The sequence below is a fragment of the Myotis brandtii genome, unplaced genomic scaffold (genome assembly GCF_000412655.1).
Source record: "Myotis brandtii unplaced genomic scaffold, ASM41265v1 scaffold355, whole genome shotgun sequence".
NCBI lineage: Eukaryota > Metazoa > Chordata > Mammalia > Chiroptera > Vespertilionidae > Myotis > Myotis brandtii.
In genome coordinates, this window is record NW_005363642.1 from 1,581,793 (window position 1) to 1,593,036 (window position 11,244).

Sequence of the window (11,244 nt, forward strand, 5' to 3'; positions counted from 1 at the left end):
AGAGGAACTGTTTACACCTGTGCGGAACCGAGGACCCAGCGAGAGTGCAAGGCAGCAACAACAGGAATAATAACAATAGTAATTAAGAAAGTCGCTTTTGGCATTCCGATAATGCTAGCCCCATTCTGAGATTGCACAAGTTAGCTCATGCAACCTACCAGCTCTGTGGGCAGAGAGAGTACCTTGATTTCCTGCCCTGCGCCCCCTTCCTCTCCCTCCTCTCCCCCTCAACTCCCGCCAAGTGTTGAGCAATGAATTGGCACAGCTCTAGCCCTCCTTCCGCCCCGCTGTGTCCTGGATTTCAAACAGCCCCATCTTCCCGCCAATCTTTCCAGAGGAGGCCTCTCTGTCTGATGCAAGAGTGTAGAGGTGAGGGGAGGAGGGAATGGGGCGCGGCCCCACCCCAGCTCTCCTCCCTGCTGGCTTCCCATCCTGCTGCCGGCACCCACAAGGCCGCAGCTTGCACTTCAGGATTTTGAACTTGGCCTGATGCCTCTTGGTTCATTTCTGAGGCGGCAGAGAATGGAAAGAGAGGGTAGGAGGAGCCAGAGGCTTTCCCCATGCCCTGCCCAAGCTGGGATGGACAGTATCTTTGAGATCAAAACCCAGCTGGCCCACACCCAGGCCTGTGGGGTGTCCCTCCCCTTTGATGAGGGAGGGGAGGGATGAAGATGCAAAATAGGGGGGTGGGTGGGCGGTAGCCGGAGTTGGGGGTGGGTTGCCCTGCATCATTGGCCCCAGGGGTTACTATCAGGCCCCGCCCCCCAGGAGACAGATGGGACGTGTTCCAGGGCTGGGTGGGCTGCGCTGACACTAAAGGCTTGTTTGCCTGCTGCCCACTCTCACTAGGAATCGCCTGTGTGGCTGGGCACCGCAGGGCTGCCACTCACGCCAGAGCCTCTGCCAGTTGGCTCCCCCCTTCTCCCTTCCCTGCCTGCATCCCAGTGTCCCCAGGGCAGCTCTGAGAGCGCCCCACAGGGCAAGGGCTTCTGGGTGAGCAGGAGCCCCTGGCTTTGCCAGGCCAAAGAAGCACAGAGCTCTGAAGTCTCTCCAGACTCTGGGAGGCCAACAGGGTGACGCAAGGGTGGGGAGTGCGTGGACAGGCTGGGACTCGCTCCTGCCTGGGGCGCCCTGGAGCAGGCTCCCCTGAAACCAGCAACTCTGAGGCTGCTCTTTGAGGCTCCCAGAAAGTCTTAGCTCTACCCTTCCCCCTTCCAAACCACGCCCCCAGCTCCAGCGGATCCAGAAAGGAAGCCCCCTGGAAATTCTGGATCCAGGATTTCAAAAGGAAGTAGGCAGCAAAGCATTTCTTTGGTGAGGCGTGCATCTGTGCTGGGGTTCCATGGGTCCAGAGAGGTGAGGTGTGTTCACACCCGGGTCAGGGTGTTCTGACCCAGGTGGCCTAGAGCAGGCTGGGCGGGGGAGGGGAGCGTGGGCTGGCATCCTGGATTCTGAGTTTGCCCTTGTGGTCTTAGATCTTAAGCAGAGCTGGCTTTGTGGGCATGTGGCCTGTGCAGTCACAGCGGGACCCCAGCTCAGAAGGGCTTTGCATTTGATTTAATGGTCGGCCAGCACCATCTTGAAATTCTTAATGTTGAACAAGGGGCCCTTGATAATTATGTAGATTATGTAGCTGATCCTGGCCTTAAAACTCAAGGGAAAAGTGGTGGCTCTCAAGTTTCTATCTGGGGGAAGCTTCAAAGTAAAAAGCTGGTTGGAAGTGAGAGCTGCACAACTTGTCCTGAAGCTACACTTGAATAATAATAATAATAAACAATAGTTAATAATAACAAAACAGCATACTCTTAGGGTATTTACTATGTGCTGGTCACTATTCTTTATGTGAATTAGTTCACTTAAATCCTCACAATCTCTCTGTATGTTCAGAACTATTATATCCCCATTTTTACAGACGAGAACACTGAGGCTCAATGCGGTTATACAAGTGACCAGATTGTTCCTGGGCAGTTTGGCCCCACAGCCCTTCAAGACCTTTTGCTAGAGCTCCCCTTCATTAACATTTAAAACAGGTTTCTTGTAGGCAACATAGTTAGGTCTTGCTTGGTTTTTGTTGTTGTTGTTTATCCACTCTTGATAGTCTCTGTTTTCTAATTGATGGATTAACACCATTCACATTCAATATAATTATATAATTGAATTAATATCTACCCTGTTTGTAACTGTTTTGTAGTCAATACACTTGTTCTTCCTTTTTAAGGATCGTCCCCTCTCTTTCTGCCTTCTCTGTTTTTAATCGTTGTATATGATTCTATTTTTTATTCTCTCTTAGCCTATCAGTGATACTTCTAAACATTTTTTAGTGGTTGACCAATAGGTTTTGAAATGTACACTTACAGCCAATCAAAATCCACTTTCAAATGGCTTCACACTCACTTCCAATATGGCTGCAATTCACTTCTCTTGAACACCTTATTGCTGTCCTCTGTCATTATTGCGTTATTCATTTCCTGAATCCTCACAAAGACCTTACGAGGTGGGGCTGTCCTCACCTCATTTTACAGGGGCGTCTATAAAGGCACAGCTGTTTAACAAGCTGCCTAGGTCGCAGCCAGCAAGCGGCAGAGCTGAGCTTTGAACCCACACAGCCTCACCACATGGCAGGCAGCCTGCTTCTGTTTAGTTGATCTATTCCCTGTCATCCAATGGAGCAAAGTTTCAAAAAAAAAAAGACTTTTATTCTTATTTTATAGGGTGTTTTCATTTACTGTTGTTCTGGTCAATGTATTATTATGGGGGGCTTTGGGAGGGCCAATGGAGATGGGAGTCGGCAAAAGAATTTGGGTTCTAGTTTCATCTGTGGACTCCTCCTCAAATCACACCCTGGTCCCCCCACAGACTTAGAGTGAGAGGGAGCAGCTGGCAGTGCCTGCCCTGTGGCCTGAAGAACTCAGGGCTGAGCATCCTCTGTCATAAAACAGGCGTCTGCTCCCAAGGTCAACACCTGGCCTCTGTTGCAAAACCTCTCTGCAGAAGATCCTGAGCTCTGGCATCTCAGGCTGTTCCCTGGTGGCCCCGGGGTAGCCCCTTGGTCCTTGGAGGGAGGACAGGAGAGGCATTCTGGGGACTTTCCCTGCAGGAGCCCGACTTCCTGAGCCAGCGCGGCAGCACCATTCTCTAGGGTGGACAGGAAGGAGCCACTTTCTGTTTGTAAACAGTGACCACGCCCTGCTGGCATCCTTCCTGCCTCCCGCCCTCCCTGAGCTCTGCCCTGCTGGCAGGGAGAGGAAACCTGGCCAAGGGTCCTGGGGCAGGAGTGGGCATGACAGTTCTCCCCACGCTTGCTGGGCCGATTTTCCAGGCCAGAGGGGATCCTCGGAAAGGGCATCTGGAGTCAGATCTGAATTCCTGGGGTAGACACAACCCTGGCGGATCTTTGAGGGGAAAGCCAGGCTAAAACAGAGGAAACCTGAGGACCCCCCACCCCCAAAATGCCTGTGCAGCTGGGGCTGTGGGGCACCCAGTGACAGGCCAGGAGGTACGCACTAGGGTAGGCATCTTTTTGTCTGACCAGCATCTGTTCTTCCTTCTGTCTCCAGCATCTCGACTTCCCTTTGAGGAACCACCCTTCCCCCTTTTCCTTTTTCAGGTGACCTCTCCCCTCTGGTAGATCAAGCCTGGCCAGTCCCCGTGGCCATGTTGGTTCCCGCTGTCCACTAAGTCAGCGCTGGGGCTTTTGCTGGGACCGCTGACGAGAAGACCTCCATCTGCTGAGCTTGTTGAGCTGGTCAGATGTAAGCTGAGAGCTGCTGGGGGCCGACTTGCCTACCAACAGAAGGAAAACTGAGCCTAAAGACGATTTTTGAAATTGCATTTCAAATTAGCGGGGAAAGAATGAATTATTTATTAAGTGGGACAATCGGCTACACAAGTAGGGGAAAATTAAGTCAGAGCCCCTCCTCCTATCGCAAACAGAAATAGATTCCAGTTGGATGAAAGAAAAAGAAGATTTAAAAAGTGAATGTGGTGGAAGGAAATGCAGGATAATACTTTTTCATAAGTTTGGGAGTGGGCAAAATAAAATCTTCCTTGTCATGACACAAAATCCAGAAGCCACAAAGGAATCTATTCACAGATTGGCCACACGCAACAGAAACGTGGATAGCCAAAGACACCGCAGGAAAAGTTGAAAGGCCGATTATTGCAACTGACAGATGTAAATACCCCTAATTACAAAGAGGTCGGACAATCAATAGGACAAAAGGGAAACCACTTAAACCCTAATTGGGCAAAGGACATGAACAAGCAAATGAGGGAAGAGTCAGCCGGACCATTGTGCACTCCCAGGAGCGCCCATCAAAAGCAGCGCTTGAGGGGAGGATTAGAAATGAGGTCATGTATGAACTGTTGAAGGAATGGAGAATATTTAGCCCAGAAGGAAATAGATCAGAGCAGCAACTGTCCAGTAAAATACAATGCCAGCCACACGTGCAACTTCAACGTTTGTAATAGCCGCTTAGAGAAAAAGCAAAAAGAAACCTGTGAGATGAATTTTAATGGCATCTTTTATCTAGCTAAAATAGTGTCGTTTCAACATGTAATCAACCTGAAAATTATTTCTTGGTTTGGGTCCAAGCTCTTGGAAATCTGGTGTGGAGCTTAGATGGAAGGCGCATCTCAGTTTAGCCCAGCCACGTCTCAGGGGCTGGAGAGTCAGACAATTGTTCGTGGCTATTTTGAGCAGCCTGACTGTGAAAGGCTAAGAGAATGGATTCCAAGCTGGGGCCAGGTCCAGGCTTTCCCGTTTCTCAATCGCTAAAGGGCTTTCCCATTTGTTAGCTGTGTGACCTTTTTAATGCTCCATGTCTGCACTTGAAAACTGGCACCAAAGGGCTGTGTAGGTTTTCCGTGGAATCCACACATGCATCCAGCTCACTGGCTGGCACAGAGTTAAGAGCATAACAGTTGTTTATTTGTAGTTATAATAAGTACCAAATAGCCGATCAGCCTGTAAGCCAGCGGTTCTCAACCTTCTGGCCCTTTAAATACAGTTCCTCATGTTGTGACCCAACCATAAAATTATTTTCGTTGCTACTTCATAACTGTTATGTTGCTACTGTTATGAATCGTAATGTAAATACCTGATATGCAGGATGGTCTTAGGTGACCCCCGTGAAAGGGTCGTTCGACCCCCAAAGGGGTCTCGACCCACAGGTTGAGAACCGCTGCCAGCGGACAACAGAGACCAACATGTAAACACGGCAGGACATTAGATTTCATTCAGCATAAGAAACACAACTCCCCAATTGAGAGCTACTACAGTGGCCGCCAGCCCTGTGTGGCCACGGAGCACCAGAGTAGCTGGTCTGATTGAGAAATGCCGAGATGAGAAGGCAGACTTCCAAGACTTAGCGCAAAAAACACGGAACGTAAAACATCTCCCTAAAATTTTTAATGCTGATGACATGCTGAAATGATCACATTTCAGACGGACCGGGTTAAAGAAAATATGAAAATCAATTTCGCTTGTTTCATTTTAAAGAACATGGATTCATCCGCATTATAGTTCTGTTGGGTGGCACTGACTGAGAACTCGGCAACAGTGGGATAGCATGCTTTGCTGAGTAGTGAGTTCCCCGTCCTGGGATGTTTCAAGCTGAGGATGGATGATCACAAAGCAGGGATGACACATGATGACTGGGTTGGGGACGCGTGGGTTTCTTCAGTTTGGGTTTTCTTGCCATGCAGAGGCCTCTGGCTTTGTGGTAAAGTGTGTGGCTGGAAGGCAGCTGACTGTCTGCCTGGAGGTAGCCTAGAAAGCAGTGCTCACTCCCAGGCAGCAGGACTCAGCGCTTCTAAACAGGATTCCAGCATGATACACTATTGGCCAGCGAGGAGGGGGGACGGGGGGGGGGTGTGACTGGCCAGAGGGCAGACCGGCCCGGCATGCCTTCGGTGTCCTTGTCTCTTAGTGTCTATGGGCAGCTTCTTGAGTTCTCCATTCTCTCCTGCTCCCAGACAGTGTCTAGAGCAGTGGTCAGCAAACTCATTAGTCAACAGAGCCAAATATCAACAGTACAACGATTGAAATTTCTTTTGAGAGCCAAATTTTTTAAACTTAAACTATATAGGTAGGTACATCGTTATTAACTTAATTAGAGTACTCCTAAGGCTTAGGAAGAGCCACACTCAAGGGGCCAAAGAGCCTCATGTGGCTCACGAGCCACAGTTTGCCAACCATGGGAGAGAAAGGCGTGCCCCCCCACATCCCCCCATTGCTCTCTGCTCAGCCCAGACCCTGGGCAAAGCTTCCACAAGGGAAGTTCTTGTCTGCCTGGATGTGCGGAGAATCCCTTAGAGCAAGTAGTTTAGCAGATGTGAAGCCGGAGCAGCTGTTTCTTCCACCCAGACGGCTTCCTCCTCACAGCCTGTGTCTCATTGAGGAAGCAATCCCCCGTAACCGCGTGTGGGCTCGCTGATGCAAGCCAGGCAACCAGCACCCGGCGTGAATTTTGCTTAATAATTGAAACCCACAACGAGCAGGATGCCGTGGCTGAGGCTCCAAGTCTGTGTTCCAGCCTGGTCTTCTCCGTTACCATGAGACCTCAGGCAAGTCTCTCCCTCTCTCTGGGCCTCAGTTTCCTCATTCATCAAACAAGAGAGGGGGATGTCAAATGGTCTTTCCAGTTCTTAAATTCAGGGATCATTTGATTGATCAATGTCAGGTCCTCATAGCTCCTGTCTGTGGCATCCACATATACATATATTTTAGAGAGAGGAAGGGAGAGAGAGAGAGAAAGAGAGAGAGAGAGAGAGAAATACCAATGATGAGAGAGAATCATTGATTGGCTGCCTCCCACACACCCCACATTGGGGACAGAGCCGGGAACCCGGGCATGTGCCCTAACTGGGAATTGAACTGTGACCCTCTAGTTCATGGGTCGATGTTCAACCACTGAGCTGCCGGCCAGACTCCTCTTATTTTTCATTTCTTTGTCCCAACTCGATGACAATGATGATGGTAATAGTAATAAACCGCAGTAGCATTTGTTGGTTTCTGTTTTACTTGCATTAAACTTATTCATTCAATCCTCCCAACCACCTTAGGTGACAGGGGCCAGTATCATGTCCGTTTTACAAAGGCAGAAACCCGGGAACTGTGAGGCCCTTGTGTCAGTCTGCTCAGGCTGCCATAATAATGTGCCACAGACGGGTCACTTAACGGAAATGGATTTCCCACAGGTCTGTAGGCTACAAGTCCAAAAGCAAGGTGCTGGCAGTGTTGGCTCCTTGGCTTGCAGATGGCTGTCTTCTCCCTGTGTCTTCCTTCACATGGTTACCCCCTGCGTGTGACTGTCCTAATCTCTCCTCTCCTTCCTAGAGCCCCAGTCATACTGGATTAGGATCCACCCTAATGATCTCGTTTTCACTTAATTATCTCCTTAAAGACCCCATCTCCAAATACACTCACATTCTGAAGTACTGGGGGTAAGGACTTCAGCATAGGGATCTGGGGGGACATGATTCAGCGGCAGTGTTGGCTCCTTCTGAGGCCTCTCTTTGGCTTGCAGATGGCTGTTTTCTCCCTGTGTCTTCCTTCACATGGTTACCCGCTGCGTGTGACTGTCCTAATCTCTCCTCTCCTTCCTAGAGCCCCAGTCATATTGGATTAGGATCCACCCTAATGATCTCGTTTTCACTTAATTATCTCCTTAAAGACCCCATCTCCAAATACACTCACATTCTGAAGTACTGGGGGTAAGGACTTCAGCATAGGGATCTGGGGGGACATGATTCAGTTCATAACACTCCTCAAAGGCAGGGAGGGACTCCTCCCCTGTGCCCCTCACAGGCCTGGCCCACAGCAGAGGTCCTCATATGATCTTTGTTGAAAATCAAGATTGGGGGCATGGGGAAGGGGGAAAAATAAGGGGATATAAGGGTGAGAAGTATTCCCTCAGGGTTCTCTAGGTCCACCCTAACAGTACCCTGTGTGTGGGGGGTGGGGGGTGAGGGGGGTTCGGCCCCGTGTGTGGCTGACACCCTAGATGAGGGAAATGGCCCAGGGAACAGAAATTGCCTTTTAATCACAGAAGTGTGCTGACCCCATTGGGGAGGGTCAGGAGGAGGCACCGGAAAGAGGATGAGTCCTGGGCAGGTAAGAGGGGAAGGAGGAGCTTTCTGAGCAGAGGGAACAGCAGTGCAAGCTGGGAGAGAGAGTGTGTCCTGTGAAGGGGGCTCCAGCAGCATCAAGGTCAAAGCTGGGGACAAGGAGACAGGAGGGGCAGTCCAGGAAGGACTTGGTGCTGAGGAAGGTGAACCGAACCAGAGCTCCAGGGGTTCCTGAATGACGTCCGGAGGAAAGTGCAGGGATGATTTCCCCACATTCACACAGTGGCGAGTGGGCTCCTGGCCAGGCTGGCTCCTTCCCACGCCCCTCTCTCTAGTTCCTCGGTCCCTGCCACGCCTCCAACTCACTCACAGCCCTTTCTTCCCCTTCCCCTGGGGAGCCAGGGACCCCTCTCATCTGTGGTCCAGCTAGGACCCTGAACCATTCTGCCTCCCAACATTAGTCTCGAACAATCACTTTGCAAACTCAGCTTCTGGGCCCAGTTTGGGAAAGTCGTCCTGGCCACGCTGAGAGCAGGATGCGATCTTCATCTTTACAAGGACTGCATGTGCCTCGCTGAGCTCCCACCCACTGGCTCAGGAGGCAGCGTCTCCGGCTGAGCCTCCGGAGGGAGGGGAGAACGCAGGGACCCAGAGTGGGCTAAATTGGGCACATCCTGTGACACAGAGCACCCTCCCCCCCAAGCTGCTTTGGTTAGTAACAATAATAACAATAATAAAAACAGAGCAAATATTTAGCAGGCCCTTACTCCATGCACACTTTACAAAATTAATTGTTAATCTTCGCGGCTGCCCTATGAGGTAGAAATGATTTTTGTCTATTTTACAGATGAGGAAACTGAGGCACAAAGTGACTAAGTCACCTGCCCAAGTTCATTGGTTCAACTGCTCAAATAAAGAAAGGGAGCTTTTTGCTGAGTCTAGACGAGGAAGGCTACCTATGGCTTGGAAATAGTTACACTGTCCGTTTGGGGCCAAATGCTTTACAAAAATTAGAGGACGCAAGCTGGCTTCTCCAGTTTTTCCACACAAAGCTGAAACAGTTAGAAATGAGACGCCATATTTAAATGGAGAGATGTAGTATAGAAAAGTCTGGCTCCTGCTCCCTGTTGGAAAATTTGAGGTGTTGGCGCCCTGGGCCCACATTCCCAGCAGTTGTCCGGGGTAGATCTGCTGGCAGGGCACATCTCTCCTCCTGGCCGCACTCCCTGGGTCCTGCACTCGTGGTGGCTGCCTGCCCTGGGGGTGGAGGCACTGAGTTTGTCTCCTGCTGGATGATTGTAGCCATAGAAACTAGTGTTAGAAAGTCTTTTAGAAATTGACTGTGACCAGCCAGCATGGCTCAGTGGTTTAGTGTCAACCTATGAACCAGGAGGTCAGGGTTCGATTGCTGGTCAGGGCACCTGCCTGGGTTGTGGGCTCAATCCCCAGTGTGGGGTGTGCAGGAGGCAGCCGATCAATGATTCTCTCTCCTCATCGATGTTTCTATCTCTCTCTCCCTCTCCCTTCCTCTCTGAAATCAATAAAAAAATATATTTTTAAAAAAGCAAACAAAGAAATTGACTTTGACACCTTTCCTTTACATACATGGAAACTGAATCCCAGAAAGGCAACTGCAGATTACACAAAATCTATACATTTTCTTGGCTGAAATGTCATTGTCTCTAAAAATCACTTGGGGGAAGTCGTTAAAGTACAGATTCCCTGGCCCTGGCCCCACATGTTCTGATTCAGTAAGTCTTCCCTGAGGTCCAGAAACTATGTTGGAAGGGGCATGCTCCCTCCTGCCCCCAGGGAGTTCCCTCACTGGTGGTCCTTGGATTATACATAGAGAAACGTCGCTTTAGACCCTGGGCACTCGATACCTGGGCGGCACACTAAAAACAACCTTGGACCAGAATCGGAAGGCCCAGGTGTTATCCTTGATTCTGAATGGCCACGCTAAATCCATATTCAGCTTACTCAGGGTTAGTGCCTTCCAACACCAAGATCATACATGAGGCTTTCCTTCCCAGAGCATCCAGTCAAGGCTCACACAGCTGCATGTTGGGGCCTTGAAGCTTGAAGGACTCGTCAGTCCCCGCCCATCCTCACCCTCTCTACCTGCTCCACCTCCCACCTAGAGCCGAAGGTGCCAGGTCTGGGTGGAACCTGTTTCCCTGCTCGTTGTACAGGTTTGGATGAAACAGACTTTGAGGTGGGATGGGTTTTAGAGGAAGGAACCTGGGTCCTGCCTACTCCAATCCCTTACGACACAGAGGGCTGGTTGATGATCTCGTATAAAGGCTTTCACATAAGTGATCAGACTTACCAGCCTGCTCCACTGGCAGCTGGAGTGTGACTGTGTAGACAAGCATGGAAAGGGAATGGTCCCATTCATACTGCGTTTACAACGAGGAATCACACTGCAAGCTCCCTGAGAGGTGGGGCAGGACTCTCGGACCTGCCGTGCCCCTGAAGATCCCAATCAGCCCTCAACATCAACATTCCCACACATGGTCACCACTGTCACCAGCAGAAAGCCTCTATTGCTGAGGACTGCTCGCCTGGGGGCAGGACTTGGCCACAGCTGGGGAGTTACCATAGGGCCACCTCTCTCTAACCCTTCTCTTGTTCTGGCTGTTCTCTACGCTCAGGCAAATCCCACTACAAACAAGTTACATTTCGTTCTGCTCTTCAGGGCTCCCCTACCCAAGTCACGACTAATCCTAATCCTCACAAAAGCATCCTGAGAGCGGTACCACAAGCCCCATCTCATAGATGAGGAAACGGAGGCTCAAAGCCCAGGGCAGGCCTTGCCGAGGGTTCTCAGTGAGGTGTGTGTGTGTGGTGTGTGTGTGTTTTAAGACTCATGCTCCTCCTCTGATTCCTAGCCTTGGTTAAACCACCCTCTATGTCCCAGCCAGCCCTGCATGAGGTTCCCACATCCATGGTCAAGGCATGGGGCCTGGGGGCCCGTCTTAGACACCACTGCCTTGTCGTCCCAGCCTAATGTCTGCATTTAGTCTCCCAAGTTTCCATTCATGGGGAGCTACCCCAAAACAGCTGGGCACTCCAGGATTGGTCAGTGAGAGAACTGGCACAAGCCCATGTTCGGGGCTGTGCCCATGATGCTGCTTCTCCCTATTTGCCTATTTTATTCACCAAAATAAGGCA